At 41.4% G+C, this 23,182-nt stretch overlaps 1 protein-coding gene across 3 annotated transcripts in view; it reads right to left on the bottom strand.

Annotated features, from left to right (window-relative positions):
• The window catches only part of FANCD2 (FA complementation group D2), a 1,694,389-nt gene that overhangs the window by 984,302 nt on the left and 686,905 nt on the right, over nucleotides 1-23,182 (bottom strand). The window lies entirely within an intron of this gene.

Raw genomic sequence — 23,182 nt, 5'->3', positions numbered from 1 at the left:
CCACTCACATGGGATACACAGTACAGCTTTCATTAACGTTTAAAACTTAGCAGCAGCTTCCAGATCTCCTTGGTAACTTTGAAAAATCAACTCATAAAGCTTGTTGACATACCCCCTTACCGACAGGAAGAATGCGTTGGCATGTTAGCATGTTATGGAGATCATGTGATTCACATTCAATTCCAGTCACTGGAGTTTAACAAAAGCATGCCGTTTAATACCTTATGGGTATATACAGATACAAAATGGTAACAGCTAGATTAACATATCAGCTATATGAAGCTGTTAATTTTTCCTACTATTACATGTTGAATGTAAGACATTAAACAGCAAGATTTAGTAAAGCCTCAAACACATGAATACAATGTGGCCTAGTGTGATCCTTATGTGTCATTACTTATTAGTATGCCCTTCTACACAGGGTGGAATAAGTGTTGGCAAAACACAAGTGAAATTCTGGAACTGATCTGATAATTTAGCATTCACTACTTAGGGAACTGCTGTATCTAATACAGGATAATGATACTCCTACATCCTACAAGGATTGCCAAATGTCTCTTCTAAATTTTTCTCCCAAAACTGTAGCTAACTGCAAGGCAGTTGAAAAGTGCAATATGCACAAGAAAGATGTATTCCATAAAAGACAAGAATTCTGGAGTGGGAAAGACAAAAGAAGAGGGAGACACAGTGGAACAGTACTTAGTGTTGCTACCACAGTATTTTCTCCAGTTAGTTCTCCGGTAGAATGCCTTCCATTCATTCAGATTAATTTTACTTCTCTTCATATTTCACATGACTTTGCTAATGATGCTGTTGAAGGCTCACTGCAGTGGCTCAAACCAAACATTAAAACTAAACGTACGATCGTGGGAAGTCAGCATTCCTAGGACCAGTTTTCACATCCCAACACACAGTTGTTTAGTCTAGTACAGCCAACTTATGCTATCAGAACAGCTAAAACTTCTGGAAGAGAAAGTTCAATTGACAGGACATACATCATCTACAACTGAGAATTTAGTCACTGGTCACTTGGGGAGCACCATCAGTGACCAGCTGCCACCATCTGCTGTTTGGCATCAGGGCAGGAGTTTGAGTGGGTTCATTGCTTGAATTTAGATTTCTCTTTCTTTTGAACTCTGAATTTGAAGCATTAACTCCACCCTTTTGTGCATAAGGCACCATCACATCAAATCCAGGTCCTTACTATGGCTTCACATGAGAATGTACACAAGTCCCACTGACAGAAACTGTGGCATAAACACACAAAACAGAATTACTGACTCAATCTCTGTACATATATCAGGAATCATACCAATACTATTCTGCTAAACAGCAGAAAACACAGCTTCACTGCTCAACAAAGCAAAAACAGAAACAATCCTAAACAACAAAACAGTGCTGATAAGGTTTTCAACCCTTTATTCACCATAACAGATGTAAACAGCCTAATACCCCCATCTCAAGTACAACAAAAATTGCTGAACAATTCCATGTTCATTCCAACAATACTGCAACTAAGAACATGCTCATCACTTCTATCAGTGTTATTTTACAAGATCACCTGTAATTTTACCCAACCCCCTCAAAATGCACAAATGTTAGTCTAATCAGAAAAGGTCATCTGATGCTTAAAGCTTACTTGCAGGCTCCTATTTCCTGACACCCACTTTTTAAAGGTAGCTGACCCATCAAATCCTTTCCCTGTCAGGTTCTGATAAACCACAATACAATAAGAAAAGCTGTCTCCAGGACTCTGGAAATTATCAATGATAACTTCTTCACCTAAGAGTGATCTCTCAGTTGCAGTCCATAACTAGAAGCCTGATGAACGTCCAAGTCCTCTTTCAAAAAATCTGGAAAATGTATATACTCCACATCACTGTATCAACACACTCAAATCTTACTATTTAACTTTTAACACTGACTCCTTTACAATCATGGAAATGATATAACTTTTCACATAACAGAAAATGTACCCACTATATTCAGTCATGGCAATGCTATCGACACTTCGCTCATTTGACACCATGAATACATTCCTTCTAAGCAATCATTCAGTCTTTGCATGATCAACAGGTAGAATGGATCATCAGCCACCATAATCAAAATGGAAACTACCACAACTCCAATCTGCCAGTCCCTACGGATGTTCCAGAACTCTCTGGTTAGCCCAGTTATATTATCCAATTTTATGACCGACATGAAATCACAGTGGTGCTGCCAAATTAACCAAGAATGGCGAAGACCTGATGCTGCACCTTATTATATATTTCTGGTTCCATGTAATTGGCCCAAAGACTTACCTTCCTGCATCCAAATGATCCATTTATTCCCACAGCAGGGCAAAAGCCCTCCATGACTATTCAATCCCTGGTGGAGGTAAGACACAGATGTTAACTATCTGGCCAGTCTACAGATCCTGTGTACTGCCCTAACCCCATCACCTTAACAGCCTGTGAGCTCTACTGTAGCACCTGACTTTTACAAGGTGCCTGTACAATCCTCAACAAAGAGTCACACTGCTTGCAGCGCATACATTCAAGGCTGTAAGCTGTGGTGATATCACCAAACAGAGTGAGCCAAGCTGCCTTATCCCCCCCCAGAATGGGTCGAGCCAGTGTCAGCAATTTGCTTTCTCCTCCCTTGCCTGGTCCCTCCAGCATCCATGAGGCAACTCGAACATGGATCATCTTGGGTGCAGTCAGGGCTTTATCCCTTTGTGCTATGTGGTCCTGATGCCACAATAGCCGACCTGTACTATGTTAGCTTAACAGTCATTATTAGTTCAGCATACTCTTTCTCAAGCTTGATAGTTTAATTTGGATCTGTGGGGCAATGTGTTCAAAACAAAATGTATGCTTGCTTTAATAATTTGGACCTATGAGGAAATGTGTTCAAAACAAAATGCATGCTTGTTTTAGTATATGCCAGTCACTTCTCCATTTGTTCCTGGCTTGCTTATTACCACTATGAATTACTCACCAATTCATACTACGAAGTCTGCAAGATTTTTAAAGTCATCTGGACAAATCACCTACATCAAGTCTCTCATTACAATGTACACAGACAGGGTTCAGCATGATTCAAATGGCCAAAGATTTTATAACCTACTATGCTAAAAAAGAAATGGCCTATGCTATCTTGCTGCTCATCCTTCTGTATGATTTTGCTGTACTGAGTAATCTTCATATAACCCAGACACAAACATATGAGGCAGAATAAAAGAGAACTGCACTATTCGCTACCAGTATACCTTTTCCTCCATCACCAGTATGAAAGTCTTAAGCAAATTTATATGGTTAGAATAACCTATCGCCTAAGTAACAATGGCTCACTGGTTATTGTGCAATAGGTTCATTGGATGATACTAGGCTATTGGCCCGGAGGTCCTTATAAGCCTAGCCAAGAATTTTGTCCATGTTTCCACAAAGCCAGCACCTGCTTCCTCTGTTCAGCAGGGACACTGGTGGGATCCCAGGGGGCACATTTTCCATTTCCCATCCAGCTGTCCAGGTTCCTCTTAAAGAGGGCTAAAGAGGTACTCTGCTTGACATGGAGAGGGAGTATATTCCACAGATGGGGGAGTCATTGGGACACAAATCTATCCCGCCAACAAGTTCTATTAATGTCACAGACCAGGTTGAGGCCTTGCTAGCAAGTTGTGTGAGTGGAGTTCCTGAGAACACTGGAAAATATGAAGGTCTCTCCAAACACCATTATATTGGGCGACTTCAACTACCCAAACATAGACTGGGAGCATTACTCTAGCTCCAACACCCTAGCCCAAAGGTTCCTAGAATTTATAAACTCAAATGCTATGGAACAACTTGTTACCACTCCCACAAGAGGGGAAAACATACTGGACCTGATCATCACCAACATGGGGACTCTATGCTCCAGACCAGAAGTGTATCCCTCACTGGTAAGATCAGACCATAAACTAATCTCACTGGATATTCACATCCCGACCCCACCCCCTGCCCAGAAAACCACAGTGAAAAACTTCTCTAAAGCAAATTTCACACTCCTCAAAACCGAGGTGGAATCCTTCAAAGCCCCCGGGCCTGTGGAAAATACGGCCCAGACCGCAGAATCCTTTATAAATGCATTCTATGAACACCTTCGGGAATGCATGGATCATGCGGATCCCAAATAAAACCAAGACCCAATCCTCCAAAGGCAGACGTCCTGTCTGGTGGACCCCAGCCATAAACAAACTATACAATAGAAGGAGGAAGCTACTAAATGATAGAGCAAAATCCCAAAAAGGGAAGGCATCACTGATCAGTATTAGCAAAAAACTACGGGCACTCATAAAATTGTCTAAGGCCAGCTTTGAGAAAAAAACTGCACAGGACACTAAGGATAATCACAAGGCTTTCTTTAGTTATGTTAGGAACCTGGGTGGTAATTCACAGATATGCTCAGAATTAGTCCAAAATGACAAAAAATACACTGAACCCACAGACATTGCCAACATCCTAGCTGACAGGTTCAGTGCAAACTTCTCCCCCCCCTCCCCACCAAAAGGGCAAATATCTATCCCAGCAGAGTGCTGCCCCCCCTGACATCTCAGATGCTCAGGTAAGAGCCGCCCTCTCCAAAGCAAAAAACACAGCATCAATGGGACCAGACGGTGTCCCGGGCTGCGTCCTACATGAACTCCAAGAAGAGCTAAACCCAAACATAAAACTACTGTTCAATCTCAGCCTTACTACAGGATATGTGCCCAAAGAGTGGCGTACAGCAACAGTGGTCCCTCTCCATAAAGGTGGTGCTTCAATGGATCCTGGAAACTATCGCCCCATAAGCCTGACTAGCTTGGTCTGCAAAGCTATGGAAAGGATCATTATGGACCTCATAAATAAAGATATTGGGGACCTACAGACACTGGATCCTACCCAGTTCGGCTTTGTTAAGGGCAGATCCTGCCTCTTAAACCTGGTTGATTTCTTTGAAACAGTCACCAAGGCGATTTACAAGGGGAAGGTGGTCCACACAGCCTACCTGGACCTCGCAAAAGCCTTTGATACAATACCCCACTCGGGCATTATAGATAATCTCACCAGCTTAAATATAAACCCCTATGTCACTAGATGGATTGCAAACTGGCTCAAGGACAGAACCCACATGGTTAGAATTGCTGGAGCCATGTCAGACTCCAAACCAGTTACAAGTGGTGTCCCACAAGGCTCAGTCCTGGGACCTCTCTTGTTCGGTATATATTTCTCGGAGGTACAGGCCAACATGGAAGGACTGTGGCTGACCAAGTTCGCAGATGACTGCAAACTGGGCACCATAGTCGACTCTCCAGCCGACACAAGTATCCTCCAAAAGGGCCTCATAGAAACAGACAACTGGTGCCAGAGCCATGGCCTCAAGCTAAATGCCAAAAAGTGTACAGTCATCCCCTTTAGCAAAAACAAAGTGCCCACAAATTACCACATAGGTGGTAATCCATTAAGTACAGAAGAAGCAATTAGGGACCTGGGGACCCAAGTTGATAGCAATCTCTCATTTGACAACCACGTGGCCAAAGTGGTTACAAAAACATTTTATATAGCCCACCTAATCATGAAGGGATTCACATCTAGATCAGGGGAGGTCATCGTGCCTCTTTACTCATCCCTCATCAGGCCAATAATTGAGTACAATGCCCCTTTTGGGATGTACCTTACCAGACACCTGCAGCAACTGGAAAGACCCCAAAAGTACCTCACCAAGAGGATCAAAGGGCTCAAACAGATGCCATATGCTGCCCGGTTAAAGAAACTCCAGCTCTACTCAGTGGCATACCGTCTGTTCAGAGGTGATCTGTGCCTGACGTATAAAGCCATGTCCAACCCAGAATTAATGGACATGCTGCACCTCAGAAAATCCAAATCCCATTGAGCTACGCGCTCAAGAGACTTGAACCTCAGCACTGAAATTAATAGGACATGCTGGAGGGACAGATTCATAACCCAGAGGCTCCCTTCACTCTGGAATAAAATCCCAGTCCAGGTTAGGCAGAGTCCCTCATTGACTCTCTTCAAGAGGAATCTTGATGAGTGGATGGGAGATCGTAGGTTTACCCCGGGTATCACTTCTGTGTCACTGTTAGACAGAGGCACTGTATACTAACCTCGAAAAAGGGCATAGCAAAATAAATTTAAAATGGGTGGCGAAAGCCAAACACATTCTGGCTAGGCTTATAAATGCCCTAGGGCAGATAGCCTAGTATGAACCTATGAACCTATGAGTTTCACTTACAGACAAGCAGCAACTCCATCAAGGCTGGGTCTGAGATGACCTCGTATGCCAGACACAGGTTACCTCTAAGCAGTCTGTAGGAGACTGAGTAGAGGGACAGGGCTTTTAGCCTATCTGTACAGGACAGATGTTTGAGACCCTAGATTTTCCTGGTCAGGAACCTCTGTGGTCTCTCCAGCTGCTGCATGTGCTTGGCAAGGTACATGCTGAAGGGGGCATTGTACTCGATAATGGATCTGATAAGGGAGGAGTACCGGGATGTTATGACCTCCTTGTTCCTGGATGAAATACCCTTACTTATGAGGTGGGGCCATGTAGAAAGCTTTCCATACAATGGAGGCAATATGGTGGTCAAAAGTCAGAATGCTATCAACCTGGGTGCCCAAGTCCATCACAGCTGATTGTGTGCTTAGTATGTTGATATTAATATGATAATTAGTGGGGATGCCATTTTCTCCAAAAGGGATAATGATGCATTTCTTGGTATTCAGTTTGAGGCCATGCTTCTGGCCGTAGTCAATAGTCTGGGTAAGGCTCTCTTGGAGGATGTTCACATCACTAGGACAATTTAAGACAGCGTGGAGCTAGCAGTCATCTGCAAACTTGGTCAGCCACAGATGACTGGTTTTGGCTTGCACCTCAGAAAATTATATCCCAAACAGCAGAAGCCCCAAGACCGATCCTTGGGGTACACAGCTAGTTACGGGTGTACTACTAGAGGTGGCTGCCCCTATTTTGACTGAGTGGGTTCTATCAGTGAACTAGTTAGCTACTCATCTGGTGACATAAGGGTTGATGCTTAGCTGGGAGAGTTTATCTATTAGACCCCAGTGGGAAATAGTACTGAAGGCTTTGGCTAGGTCAAGGTAGGCGGTGTGCACCATCTTACCCTCTTCCATGGCTTTGGTGACTGTTTCAAAGAAGTTGACCAAGTTTAATAGGCATGATCTCCCTTTGACAAAACCAAACTGTGTGGGGTCAAGCATTTGGAGGTTGCCAATGTCCTTGTTTATAAGGTCCATGATAATGCATTCCATGGCCTTGCAGATCAGACGAGTTAGCTGATGGGCCTATAAATGCTTGGGCCAGTGGACACTCCACTTTTATGTAGAGGAATGACAATGACGGTCTTCCATTTGGCTGGGACAAAGCAGGTGCTCAGGTTTTGTTTGAATAGGGTACCTAATGGAGCTGAGAGCTTGTGCCTGAGTTCACATAGGATACAGCCAGGGATGTTGTCGGGTCCCACAGAGACTGTATTTTTGGCCTTTGAGAGGGCATTAAAGACCCACTCCCAGGTGATGAGGGGAAGGGGTAGGAGCTGGGGATTTACTGATGGGAGGGGGACATGAATATGTCTGCCAGTAGGTTGGCTATATCTATGGCATTTGTGTATATGGTGTTACTGACCACCAGTTCAGAGCAGATTTGGGTGTTACCTTTGAAACTGTGGATGTATGTGAAGGCCTTGTGATTGTCCTTAGTGGATGTGGCCAATCTGGACTCGAAGTTAGCCTTATAGGATTCCACCAGTGATCTTATTTGCTTGTTCAGACAAAGGAGAGATTGCTTCCAACTTGGTACCTCCTCCTTTTTGGTCCTGGATAGCAATTTTTTCCTTTTATTATAGAGTTTGTTTATTGATGCTGTCCACCAAACAGGTTTACTCTTTCTTGAGGAAGATAATTTGGTCCTGTCAGATACTGCAGAGTCCACACGGCTATGTAGGTGCTCATATAGTTTTTTGGTGTAGGCTTGGGCATTAGTCCTAGTTCCAACTGAAGGGTTGGTGGCTGTGAAGCTGCTTATAGCAGCTCTCAAGATATTGTAGTCAGCTTTGGAAAAGTTTTTTTGTTTGACCATGACAAAGGGGGGGGGGGGGGGTCAGGGAAGATGGTGACTTTGAAAATGATCTCTTTATGGTAGGATCTTACCAAGGAGGCTATTCATGTTGGTTAGGACCAGGTCCAGGCTATTTACACCTCTCATAGGGGTATCGACCAGCTGATCCAAGCCATTGGCACTGACGAAGTCGCGGAATCTCTGGGCATTCATGTTTGGGCTAGAATAGGTCCTCCGCTCTATGGTTGGGTAGTTAAAGCCACCCGGGATCAGAGTAGAGGTTAAATCTTGATGGATTCAATTTAAGTCCAGACGGGAGGAGTGGGCGCCCTGAATTATGGTTTGGGGGTCTGTAACTAACTATAACTTGAATATAACTTAATAATCTGACAGAGAAGAACCCTTCAAAGCCACTTTATTCCACAGATGGTTTTAGTCCAAGAAAGCCATTTACCAACAAACAAGGAGACTGAACCAATGGTGCCTACGTCACCTAATGGTGTAAACACTATCCAAAGAATAAGCTTTCAAAAAAGGTTTAACAAGTCAAGTTTTACCCAGCCAATAAATGGCACTATAACATGAGGAGTCGGTCAGCTCCACTAGATAACAAGGTTAAAGCACAGACAATGATCCAGTAAATTAAACTTTAGTTAGCAGTATGGGTACCTGTTGGAGCTAGTACAGGGAAGACGATGACAAGGCTTACCTGCAAACTTCTGTTTGGAGAAAGTGGAAGGAAGCATATGCATTACCAAACTCTATCTGAATCCCTAGTGGAGACCAGAGACTACAAAGACATGTTGTCGACAAGGGGGTTAGAGAGTGGATTACAAATGCACAGTCACATATGTAAATTGCAATGACCCACTGCATGCCTACAACTTGGATGAGGACACTACAGCTTACCAAAAGATTCCTTGCATGCAGGTGACATTTCCCCCTCCTGGCTAGCTAGAACATCACCCTAGGGGAATGAGTGGTTCTCACCCTAAAGAACAAAGGGATTGGTACAGAGACTGGGAGGGTAGAACTTGATCAGTGCAAGACAGGTAAAAAATGGAGTTACGTCATCTAGCTAAATGGTAACATGCCCCCTCTACTTTTCCAGTCTGTTTAGCTCTCCTTCCAATAATCTTTTACCCACATCTCTTACCAACGTTTCCCCACTCCTCACCTTCTAATCTATTACCCTGACCATTCTGCTAAATTAATTCACTTCACCTCTCTCCTGTTTCCCCACTATTAACAACCCTCTTCTAGCTGTTAAAATTCTGCTGTAATTCTTAAGTCTTACTCTCCCATGCCCTTACATTCTCCCTCTCCAAAGACACAATTCTCTATGACAACCCTTCCCTACCATACCCATCTCCTTCACAGACAGGCCCTTTCCTTGGACACTCAATTTCTGAAAAAAAAACTACAGCATAACTTCCATGAACTACCTGAATATGTAGGGATGTAGTTATTTACTTCAGATTGCTAACTGGGTAGGTGGACAGGTCAGCAGACCCTTTTCAGCCACAATCTGAAACCTTAAACATATTGCCAGTAACAAGCCACAAGACATAGCAAATGAGCTATCACATAAAGCAAAATGCAGGTAACAGAACATAACATTTACAGTTTTACATAAAGGAAGCTAATTACATCACAGTGCAAGTTCTGGTAACCTATAACCTACTCACCTTTCGCTGGGTATACTTGGCATACATGTACTTACTAAACAGAACACCAATTATACTATTGACACATTTGGTATTCATTCTTTAAACTAATGTCCCTAACTTGTGCCTTTACTCGATGTAGCAATATGTATTCTATACTGCTGATCCTATATTTTCCTTAAATCATATAGCACAAATGATCAAACTAGAATTGTTACTATGTGAACATTATACATTAGATTTTACTAACTTTTACAAGCCATTCACAAATGTGCCTGTCTTCATTGTTATAGTATTACTTTCTTTTTTTATATTCTCCAAATCTTTTACGTTTCTAATACCACAACGGGAATGGACCCCATTCTTAAGTCAAAGTACGATTAAAGTTCATGAAATTAGTATTGTTTCGATCATTGATGTCAGTCAAAAGTGCTTTCCGCAGCACCTGCAATGTGCCCAGTTATGACTCCTCCTGCAATTTGTACGAGGTTACATGTACTGGTAACGTATCTAAATACGATTGCAGATTCTTTTTTATAAGACTACGAGGAGGCAGCAAGTGAGGTGAAACTAGATTCTCATCTGCTTTTTATGGAATATTTGCGACTTGAGCAAGCTACCAATGAAGGGGACTCTAACACAGTTTTTTCTATGTCTACCGTTAACAATGAAGTGGGAGATTCTACAGTTTCCCCTTTGTATAACCAACTCAAAAGGTGACTTTACTCTTTATAATTTTACCTCTCAGACATTTGATTCGGACACTGCTAATTTGCTTAGTAAAGGATTTAATTTTGTTTCAACTAGGCGTTTGAGTCAAGTTGAACTTATTTTGGATTTGAAAGCGTTTGTTAGGAATTTAAACTTTAAGCTGACATTCAATTATTCTGATAGGATTGAAAGTAGCAATGTTTTACGTAAAATGAGTTTATACAACCCACCCCCCTTAACTGTTTAACACTTTTTGAGAACTTGTGTGAATTTGAATTCAGGGCTTTACCTGACAGTAAGTTAGACAATGTTTCATTAATTTGTCTTGCAACGAGAGAACTTTATTGGAGAAACTTTGCCAGGATAAATCTATGTGTGTCATGAAGTCGGACAAAGGAGGTGGGGTTGTAATAATGTCAAGACAGGAATACAACAGGATGAATGTTCTATTCCTTGATGGTACAGTTTATGAAGAGGTTTCTTTGAACTTTGTTAATTTTTCTTACTGTAAAATTGACTTAAAACTGAAAGATATGCAGGAACAAGGGCAAACTGATTCTGGTCTAGCCAATTTTATATTTACCAAATATCCTAGGGTGCTGAGTATTTTCAGCATCCCAAAGACACATAAGGATAAAGGTAATCTGCCTAGGAGACCAATAGTGAGTGCAAATGGGTCAAAGATGCACTCTTTAGGGAAATATATTGATTTTACACTTAAAACCGTACTTAATGGTGAGGAACACATTTGTGTTGATTCCTGGCAGTTTTTAAGTAAATTAAATAATTTATCATACGATGAACGAACATCCTTTCTTACTGTAGATGCAGTAAATCTTTTTAATGTTATACCACTTCTGTAGGTATTGAATTGTTTGAAGAGTTCTTTTATGAGTCAGTTTTTTAGTAATGATCATGTAGCAGTGTTAGTAACCCTTATGGATGTAATTTTAAAAAACAATTTTGTTTTCTTTGAGGGACAATATTTCCTTCAGAAAACAGGAATAGCCATGGGGGCATCTTGTGCCCTCATTTTTGCAAATATTATTATGTTAATGTGGTTAAGAAAGTTCCTTTTCATTTCTCCATACACTAATAAATGGAATTTGTATCTATGTTATATAGATGATTTATTTTTTTTTGTGGAATGGGGACAGTAATGATGTACAAGAGTTTCTAACGTACATAAATGGTACTACAGAGGTTTTAGTTTACTTAAACATATAGTTTGCATGATACCAGCTACCTAGATGTGTTGCTTAAAAAGGACCAAACAAGCTCACACTTAGTAAGTGATCTTTACAGAAAACCAACTTACTGTAACAACCTCCTGCACTATCAAAGTAACCACTTGGAACATGTTAAAAAGGGACTAGTTAAAGGCCAGTATGTGAGAATTGCACGGATGGGTTAGCACAGATGAAGATTTTCACTTTCAATGTAATCTAATGAGGGAAATGTTTAGTTCTAGAGAGTATCCTATCGACTTGGTTGAGAATATTTATAATGAAATTTGTGAAAAGAGGGAAAGAGGAATTATAGTGCCTTTACTTAACTACAGGAATGTGAACACAGATCTAAACTTGGGTAGGAACCCTATTCCCGAATCAGATAATGCTAAGGAGTATACATGTTCCTTCATTACTAGATTTTCAGCAGACCACCAAGGCATATATAACATTTTAATGAAAAATTGGCATATTTTTTTTATAGCCGAGAAGGACTTTTAGAGAAGGTGGGGGTAAAACCCCATTTAATTTTTAGGAGAGGGATGACCATTAAGAACTTGTTGGAATGAGAAGTTAAAAGTTTACTCCAACATGGTGTTTTGGGGACTAAAAATGCGTTTTTTGTGCCCAATGCAATTTTATTCTTAGTACTGAGAAGATTAAAAATGAATCACACTATCATTAGACCTCAAGGGAGATTTTCTTGTAATTCACAGGGGGTTGTCTACGCTGCTTTATGTACAAAATGTAAAGGTTTTTACATTGGGAAAACCAAGAGTAGGTTCAAAGAGAGAATACACGGACATGGGAGGGACCCTAAAAACCAAAACCCCAATAGTGCTTTATTTAAACATGTAGAAAAATACCCCACTCATGATTTTAAGTTTTTGGTGGTTGAAAAGGTACCCCAAGACCCTCAAGGTGGACCATGGGAAGACTTACTTGAATTTAAGGAGTTATGTTGGCAAGTGAGACTTAATGCCCTTATATACCCTGGTCTTAATGATAGTCTCAGTTTAAGCAGCTTTTAAAGCTGTGTTCCTATATATTATAGGTTAGTAATTTAAAAACAACAAAAATAATTTTTTGTGATGTTTTATGACACAAGTTGTGGTATGCTTTTCTTTGTGCAAGTTCCTTTTCTTCTTTTTTAAGAACCTGAACTTAAACAAGGTTTATATATTTTTATATTTTTGTATGGAGTACTTTTAACTAATTTGCATGTTTTATTGAAAGTGGCTTTTCATTAGTTGACGGAGTCAGATGATGTTCTCTGAATGTTATATATACGTGATTTACTTGATGTTTTAATTATTCTGAAGAAGTCAAATGATATAGTCTGACGAAAACGCCAAATCGAGTGAGTTCTGAGGAAGTTTCCTTCTGATTTTGTTTTTTTTTTTTTTTTTTGGATTTGTAACGATTTCTGGTTCTTGTTTTTTTTGTGCGCATATAAATAGTTCTTATGGTTAAATCTTCGTGTAAAGATGTTAATACCTGTAACCAAAAGTTAAGTACTGCATCTGGGCTTGGGGTTTTCCAATTAGAGGCTTTTCTTAACTGTGTTTCAATCTCTCTGGCTGTTACTTCATCCCATTTCATATCCTGTACCTTTAAACTTCTTATTCTTTCTTTTATCTCTTCTATGCATTTAGCATCTTTGTTACATTCTACAGGATCTTCATAGATACTTCTCCAAAATGTATTTATTTCTTCTTTTTTTTTGGTGGTCTTTCAATTCCTTTTACCTTATTTCCCAATTCGCTATAAAAATTTTCTGGGTCATCAATAAATTGCTTATTTTCTACTTTTCCTTTATATTTATCTGCATATCTTTTAAGTTTTTCCATCTGTGCTGAGATTTTTAGTTTGCTATTTCTGATAGTGCATGATAGAGCCTGGTCTGTTCTAATACTGGGTATTGTTTTTATCTTGTCTTATCTTTCCGAGTATTTTTGTTGATCTACTCCCTCTACTCCCTCTTCTATATTCTTCTAACAGTGACACTTCTTGTTTTAATTGCTTTATAGTTTTCTCTATTCAATACTTCCATGATGGTATTCGATTTCTCCCCCTCCCTTCCCTCACTACACTGTGTTCTTGTGGTAGAACTTTATCAGTTATTAACTTAGCTGCACAGTAATATATCCTGTTTACTTGCTACATCACATGAATCTCTATGGACAGCCCTAACTACTGTGTTCATTTGTTTTATCAAACTTCTGACTTTTTGGGTTTTATTGACGTTCTGCAGTCTATTTCTTTCATTGATCTTAATATGTCTACATCTACTAAATCAAGCAACTCTTCCCTTAGCTCATTTTCTTCTAAACTGAGGGCACATTTTTGTTTTCCATTTCCTGCGGGCATTCTGTAGAAAGTTCTATAACATCCTCCTGTGGCATATTCTCTTCAGTTTCATTCTGTGTCATCCATTGCTCTGTCATATGGGAGCTCACTGGCCTATAACACCTCAACATTGACTGCATCACAGTTTCCAAAGTTTTCTGTTCCTTCCCTGCTGTCTAGCTTCAAGTGAACATTTATACTGGTTTCCTTCGGAAGGCTCCAAAATATTTTCATATGGCACCTGACCAATTGCTACCTGTTCCACTGGTTTCTCCTTAATTTGGATATCCATTGCTCTATCCTGTTGTGGTACTTTCTGAATTAGATTTTCTACACTGAATCCTTCACTTTGTAGGTACTCCATAACCTCAGTTTCTATTTCTTTAACTTCTCCATTACTAATCTCCTTTTCTACTTTTCCTCTGTCTTCTTATTGTTTGTATTGTAAAGTTTTCCATATCCAGATTCCTTTGCCTGAATTTCTCGTCAAATATCTTTGGTGCTGCTCTTTTCTATTGGTTAGTTTTGCTTTCTGCTTTGTATAAATATTACATCATATTAAATCTCTTTTTCTTTCCCATGTCCATCTTTTTTCTTCATATGTATACTTCTATGTATATACTCGTACGAGTTTATACGAATTCATATTTATATTTTAAGTTTCTGTTCAAAAAATCCAGTATGTGTCTACCTTTCCTCCTTGAAACCTCAATAAAAATGGCCTTATCCAGATGGATCTATTGGTCAACAAAAAACAAACAAAAAAGGGCAATTAGATTTGCGTCATGAATTGCAATTTTCTGCAAGTCACTACGTACACTAGGTACCAGGAATCATACGTTTAAACTGTATTCAGACTTGGTGAGACTTGAGGATCTTTCCAAAGATGTAAGGACATGCTGAGTAGCTGTTTAGCTAAACTATTTTATATCACTTTCATGTGCCATTTGATGTACTTGTCACTACATTTATAGCTTTTTCCAAATGTCTTTGCTTCTCATCTGACCCTTTCCTATATATATATATATATATATATATATATATATATATATATATATATGGGTCTACTTCTAATGACCAGCCGATTGCCGACAGGGAAATAACAGGCCAGAAAACCGACAACACACAAACCCGACAACGAAACACGAACACCATAACACCGACACACTACACGTAAACAACACAGTACACTACAACACATATCCACTAGCCCTAATCCAAACCCTAACCCTAAGGTCCGACACTACCACACTCTCCCTACCTGCACCTAACCCTAACTCACTTACACACCCGAACCCCAAGCTCCGACACTACCGCACACTCTCCCTACCTGCACCCTAACCCTAACTCACACACCCCAAAACCCCAAGCTCCGACACTACCGCACACTCTCCCTACCTGCACCCTAACCCTAACTCACTTACACACCCCGAACCCCAAGCTCCGACACTACCGCACACTCACCTATCACACACCCTAACCCTACATCCCTGAGTATTGCACACTTACCTGTCCGCTCCCTACTCCTAAATCCCTCACTATCGCATACTTACCAGGTCGCGCTTACACATTCCCCTTGTCGGTCTTCCGTCTGTCGGGATTCGAGCGTGTCGGTCGTTTCGTGTCGGTTATTTCCCTGTCGGCGAATCGGCGTTTCGGTCATTAGAAGGAGACCCATATATATATATATATATATATATATATATATTTTACAAATTCAGTTGCCGTTTGATTTTTGTCTCCTTCTGGTTTGATTTCCATTCTAGGTTGATAATAAAACCCTTCTGGTAACCTAAGCAAAGAAGTCATTTTAAACGACTTCTCATATTTTAATACTTCACTATGTTTGGATTTTATGAGTTCAGCAGACAGGTATGCACTCTTGTAATTGCAGATTCATACATGTAACCAATTTTGATGAGGCCCATACTTCACTCATAGCGAGAAACTTATCTTGTTAAACACTGATTTTTTTTATATGCATCATTTGATAAGCATGACACATTTTTCTTGTATTTGTGTCCAAATGATCCAATACTTTTTGGGGCCAGTCAATTGCCCCACTAATAATTTGTCCTTTGTCATTGCTCAACTGCAAAGTGGTTTGCTACTGTTTCACGGTCACTGTAATGTAAATGATCAATGTAGGGTGTATCTTGTACATCTGTAAACATTCCTTTATCCATCAATGTGGGATGTTGTCAAATGCTTTTTTGCAATCTATCCATGCCACACTTAAATTTTCCACTTTTTACAATTACTTATTCTGGTTTTATTTAGCAACAAATTACCTTTTGCTCCCTTTTTGTGCTACTATCATAACTGAGTTTTTCTCTAAATGATTCCAAACACTATCTGCATTAATTCTAGTATATAATTTGTATATTATTGGTAGACAAGTTATTGGTCTGCCCTGATTTTAAGGGGTATTTTAGAGCAACACATTTAAGGCTCATATACATAACACAAGCTGAAAGCTAAAATACAAAGTGGAAAGATATGATGAAACTGGAAATTCAAGAAATAAGGAGACAGTGGGATTTTGGACGCAGATCCTTACGAAAAAAGTACAGCTGTGTACATTTACCATAAATGTAGATGCTCAAGTGTACTCACTGTTGCAGTCATCACCTGTGGGTTATCCCTGCTGTGGTAGCCCTCGACCGGCCCGAATACCAGAGTCAATGATTTTCTGCATCAGCTGCTGTCGCTTGCTGACTGATGTCAGGACGTCAGTGCTATAAAGCAAGTGAGCCGACATCATTACATCAGTTTTTCTTGCGCTAACCAGTCAGAAACTCAGGTGATATGGTAAAGTGGTCCTGGTGGCTAAAAGCCACCTAGAGAGGCTTATGTCTCCCTAAAGTACGAATATAAAAGGGGGAAGGAGGGAGGGAAACCAGGACTGCAACAATGAATACACTCAAACATCTAAATTTATGGTAAGTGTACACAACTGTACTATATTCTTCATGTTTCATTGTTGCAGTCATCACCTGTGGGAGGATTACCAAAGCTGAAGAGAGGGGTGGGTAGGATTAGTAAGAGACCTAGGCCTGGGTCAGCAAGCCCTGCAAAACTGCAGAGGCAAACCCTGCCCTAGCCTTAGAAAATAGAGGTAGGTGATAATGCTGGGTAAAGTTATGGAAAGAAGTCCAGGTGGTAGCCTCCAGGATGTCCCTGGTGGGAACTCCTCTGAGGAATGCTGTGGAAGTGGAGGCTGCCCTAGTGGAATAGGTTCGAATAGATTTTGGGGGCAGGGGGTTCCCACATAATCTGTAGCCAAAACCAGTACAGTGTGATATCCATTTAGAAATGGTTTGCTTGGAAATGGGCTTCCCCTCTGCCCCTGGTGCAAAGCTGACAAGCAGTTTGCCTGTTTTCCTGAAGGGTTTAGTTTGGTCCAGATAGTATCTGAGCTGTCCGTGCATGTCTAGTGAGTGCAAAATTCTTTCCCCTTGTTTTGAGGATTAGGAAAGAAGGTGGGTAGATGTATGGCCTGGTTGAGACTCACATTAAATACCACCTTGGGCATAAAGGAGGGATTAGACCTCGGGGAAATCCTGTCTGCATGGAAAATGATGAAGGGCTCAATGGCCATCACTGCCTGAAGTTCTTAAACCCTTCTAGCTGAGGTAAAAGCTAGGGGAAAGGCAGTCTTCCAGGAGAGGTATCTTAGCTCTGCTGAAGCAGCAGGTTCAAAGGGTGGTAAGGTTAGTTTTTCCAAAAGATAATTCCGGTCCAAGGCTGGCGTGGGTAGCCTTCTGGGAGGTCTGATATAAGAAGCCCCTCTGAGGAATTATTTAATCAAAGGATGGGAGAACAGGGGCTGATCTGTGTAAAAATTAGCTGAAATGGCTGAGGCATGGATTTTAATAGAAGAGAAGGAGAGGCGATTATTAAGTAGCTCCGCTAGGTAGTCCAGGATAAGAGGGATGGCAAGGTTGTGAGGTACTGCCCCCTCTGGACTGCCTCCAGGAGCAGAATCTTTTCCATTTTCCTGTGCAAGATTTTCTGTTGCTGGGCCTTCTGGCCTCTGTGATAATGTCGAGGACCTGTTTGCTCAACTGGGGCCCCTTGTTTCCCCTCAGAGCATTAGCCATGTTGACAGGTTGAGAGTCTGCAAGTCTGGGTGCAGTATTCCCCCCACCTGAGTCAGGAGGTCTGAGATCAGGGGAAGCTGCCTGGGAGGCTGTAATGTCAGGCTGTGCAGTGAAGGGTACCAATGTTGTCTGGGCCAATCTGGAGCAATGAGGATGGCCTTTGGTCTCTCCTCCCTCATTTTGATCAGTATCTTGGGAATAAGAGACAGAGGAGGGAATGCGTACACAAAGAGGATGTTCCAGGGGAAGGTCAAGGCATCCACCTTCCACGCTAGGTGGTGATACTCCCTGGTACAGAATTATTTCAGCTGATGATTTAGATGTGAAGCAAAGGGATCCGTCTCCAGAGTCCCCCACTCCTACGTGATCTGTAAAAAGATTTTTCTATGGAGCTGCCATTCGTGGGGGTCCAGTAAGTTCTTCCTTAAGTGGTCTGCTAGGGTGCTGTTGATCCCTGGTAGGTATTGGGCTATTAGGTGTAATCCCATGGAAGAGTTCATCAGCCAGAGGTTCATAGCTAGCCTGCACAGAGGGTAAGACTGGATCCCTCCCTGCTTGCTGATGTACCACATTACTGTGTTGTCTGTTTTGATAAGGAGAACCACTGGCCTGAGATAAGGTTTGAAGGATATCATAGCCTTTTGTACTGCCATCATTTCCTTCTGGATGTTCTGTAAGGGAAGGTGCTGGGTATTCCAAAGACCTTGGCTGCGTCTGTTGTCTAGGTGGGCACCCCAAGCAATGTCTGAGACACTGATGGTAATGGTCTGCCTGGCAGGGTGAAGGGAAGACCCTTGTTGGTGCAGGCCCCTGCCCACCAGAGAAACTTGGACCTTATACAGGGGATCAGAGGGAGAGAGGTCTCTAGAGGTTGCGAGTGCTGACACCAATGGTTCTTTAAATATCACTGAAGTTTTGTCATGTGAAGCCTGGCCAGAGAAATTAGAAGGATGCAAGATGCCATGTACCCCAAGGCTTACAGGAACTTCCTCACAGTGAGGTGACTTCTGGAAGCCAGCTGAGTAAAGTAGAGAGGTAGGAAGCTCTGCTTTTCTGGGGATAGGAAGGCCATTTGGGATGTGTGTCCAGCAGTGCTTCCAAGAAAATGATCTTCCTGGAGGGTGTTTGCTTGGATTTCTTCTCATTGATGGTGTACCCTAAGGAGGATAGGAACTTTTTGACAAAAAGGAGGTCCTTGAGTAGCTTCTCTTTGCACTCTGCCTGAATGAGGCAGATGTCCAGATAAAGGTAAATCTGTATATTTTTCTGTCTGCAAAAGGCTATGGTCGGGGCTAAGCATTTTTATACCCTGCGAGCAGTAGATAAGCCAAAGGGTAGCGCAGGGAACTGAAAGTGTTGTGAGCCTGCTCTGAAACTAAGGAATTTCCTGCAGGATTCCCTTATGAGGATGTGGAGGTAGGCATCTTTTAGATCTAGGGTAACTAACCAGGCATTTTTGATTAGCATAGGCAGCAGTTGCTGCAAAGTTAGCATATTGAATTTGGGAACCACCAAGGAGGTGTTCAGGATGGATAGATCCAGGATGGGGTGCCAGGTGCCCTCTTTTCTGGGAACAAGGAATAGTCTGGAATAAAAGCCTTTGCCTTTTTGATCTGAGGGGACAGGTTTTACTGCCCCTTAGGATATTAGAGAGTTTGGACTTGCTTCAATGCCTCTGCCCACTGATTTGGAGGTAAGTCTGGGTACCCTCTTAGAATAGGGAGTTTGTTGAAGGAGAATTTGTATCCGTGAAATATTATCTTTAAGACCCATTGGTCCTTTGTTACAGAAAGCCAATTTTCTTTGCAGAGGGAGAGCCTTCCTCCTAATTTTTCATGAGTGACAAGAGGGCAGAGGAGGGAGATGGAGTCACTGAGAGTTTTTGCCATAGAGGAATGGCTTAGAACTCCCTGCCTTTGGAGCGGAAGTGGTCCACTATTTGGTTCTCTGCTGTCCCTGGGATAGGAGCCTGGGTGGTCTGTCACTGCGGGGCTTACCTTGCCCCTGTCTGCTAGGTGCAGGAAAGGACCAGTGTTTAGAGGGAAAATTCCTGCTGAACGTAGGAGGTTGTACCTGAAAGAAATATGTTTCTGTTTGCATAGATTTTGCTTTGTCTTCCATCTTTTTAAGGACCTCTTCTGCTTTTACTCCAAACAAGCGGTCCTTATCCATGGGTGCATCAATTAATTTAGATTTGACATGATCAGGGAGAGGCTGTTCCTTCAACCATGCATGTCTCCTTATGACAGATCTTGACACTGCTAACTCTTTCAAATTGGCACAGTCAGGAAAGGTTGAAATCTTTTGCTTTAACAGTTCCAAAGTGTGTTGTTGATATTTTAACATGTGGAACTGACAACTGAGTGCTCTGATAGCTAAGGTTGCAGAGGTGTATACTTTTTTACCCCATCTGTCCACAGCTCTGGAATCCTTGTCAGAAGGAACAGGATTCTTTGCAGAACTAGCCTTACATCCTTTTGGACCCTGTGTAATGACTTCTGAGTCTGCAGCAGGATTTCTGTACATGTGTTTGTGAGAATCCGGTACTCTGTAATACCTGTCAGGTTTACTGGGAGCAGGTGGGAGGGCGTCAGGAGTTATGCTGGATTAATGGAAGATGTCATCCCCCACCTTTAAGATAGGGGGGATGGCCAAGGGTCTATGCTGGGGCAGGTCTAGAAACTCTCTTAGTCTTTCCTTAGTCTGAGGGAAGTCCTGGGATTCCCAGTGGAAATGTTCCCTGAGGGTGTGAAAGGTTTCCCCAAAAGAAAGATCTTCTGGTGGGAAAGCAGAAAGAATGGATTCCTCTGCATCTGAATCCTCATAAGCAAGCAGAGCTGTATTCTTCAAAATCTGAATAATCAGATTCCTCAGAATCCTGTTCTGTCAGTATTTCAGGAGAAGGGTCTCTTTTCCTTTTAGACGTTGTGGCCTGACTACCCCTGGGAGACCAGATTCTCCACCATTTTAAGCACTTGAGCTTGGGGGTGGTGGAGCAGGAGAAAGATGGTGGCTAGAAGTAGATTTCCTAGGAGTAGCCTTGCTTCTAGCAGAATGGTATCCAGTCTGAGAGAAATGGTAGTCGGATGAGAAGATGTCGGTTTTTGCCTAGATTCGGTAGTGTGAGTAACCTCCTCAGAAGCCAGTGCCTGCGTTGTGGCTCCAGACCCAACCGAGGGAGAGAAACCAAAGACTCAGAAGACGAAGAAGATTTCTGCAGCATACCGGACTCCAAAAGGGTCTCCGTAGAGGCCTGTAAAAGTATCAAATTGGTCATCAGGGGCTGTAAAAGTGCCTCACTGAATTCCGGAGAACTGACGACCTGCGCAGCGGTAGAGTCATCAGAATGCTTAGCATTGAGTGGTCTCTCGCTATCTAAGTTTTTTCGAAATGTCTACGGATTGTTGGCTGACGGATGCCATTTCGGAATGCAAGGACAGAAGACGGAAATACCTGGCTACAATAACAGCTCTATGATGAACAGATCTTGCGTTAAAGAAGGCACAGAACCAGCAACGGGGGATGTCGTGGTCTGGGCCTGAACAAGTGACACAGTATGAATGGAAGTCTCAGTGTGGGATTTGTTTTCCACAGGCGAGCCAATTGGTAACTTTTTCGGACATCGGTTAGTGCAATAAAAAAGGATCCCCAATGGGGTACTTAGCTTTAGTTTTCAGCTGTAATTCAAAACTCTGGTTGTGAATGACCGGCACACTTGTGAACTGCTTGTTCTACGGGCTCTACGGCAAGAAAGACTGATGTAATGACATCGGTTGCCTTGCTTTATAGCACTGATGACCTGACATCAGTCAGTAAACAACAGCAGCTGACGCAGAAAATCATTGACTCTGGTATTCGGGCCGTCCAACAGCTACCACAGCAGGGATAACCCACAGGTGATGACTGCAACTGTGAAACACCAAGAACATCAGCAGCAGCCATACAGTATAAATATATATATATATATATATATATATATATATATATATATATATATATATATATATATATATATTAGTATAGTATATATATTAGTAGCAAAACACATTCAAGAACTAAGCCAATAAGAAAGTAGATTTTGCAGCTAGGGATGACTGCAATTATTGGTATAGAAAATAGGCGAGAAAGGACAGGAATTTATTGGAGAACCCTAACAATGGAAACAATGTAGTTATTATAAGCAAATAAATAGAGAGGGAAAGGTAACAGAATGGGAACAGTCCAAGAAGATATCGGAACTGCAGGCTACAGACGGTCTTCCCCTATCAGGGATTGATATCAGAGTACAGGCAAACAGAAAGGTTTAGGGGAATCATAAGTGAAAGACCTGCTCTGGTAGAGTTTTTAGTTGACTCTAGAACACAAGTTGCTGTTAAAAAAAGGGATAATTTGTAGGGAAAATAAAATATTGCACAATAATCCTAGGAACCAATCAAAGAAAATTAGAAAAAACTGGGAAGCGAGATTGGCTATGTAACTCAAAAGGAAACAATGGGAGGACATATGTATGGCTCCCAAGTATGTAACAAATTCCAAGATTTAGAACTTTTGCTTGGAAGTGTTTGCATAGTTATTTTTATACTCCAAGCAGACTCCAACTAATTTTTTTCTCATGGAGATGGCAAATGTTGGAGGTATGATGTGGAAGAGTTAAATGACTGGCAACATATGTTTCACAAGTGTAATGAGCTGGCAGAATTCAAAAATTTCCTACAGAGTAATCTGTCAGAAATATTGGCTGATGAACTGGGTGCAACTAAGGAAATTATTTTTTAGCTGGGTTACAATATCTGAAGTGCATAGACATAGTAAGGCATTGCTACGTTTAATTCTGGTGGCTGCCAAAAAAAGCAATTTCTAGAAAATGGAAATCAACAGTCTAAACCAACTGTATTTGAAGTACTGAATACTGTAACAGAGATAAAATAACCAAGGGTGGGATCTTTAAAAAGGGCAAGAGCAAATTACATAGAAAATGTAATGTAAAAAAAATAGAAAAATATATGCAGAATATTTTGAAGGACTGAGA

The sequence above is a fragment of the Protopterus annectens genome, chromosome 7.part0 (genome assembly GCF_019279795.1).
Source record: "Protopterus annectens isolate FY-2018-M chromosome 7.part0, PAN1.0, whole genome shotgun sequence".
NCBI lineage: Eukaryota > Metazoa > Chordata > Ceratodontiformes > Protopteridae > Protopterus > Protopterus annectens.
Note: the sequence above shows the minus strand (reverse complement) of the source record. Positions and strands in the feature narration are given on the sequence as shown.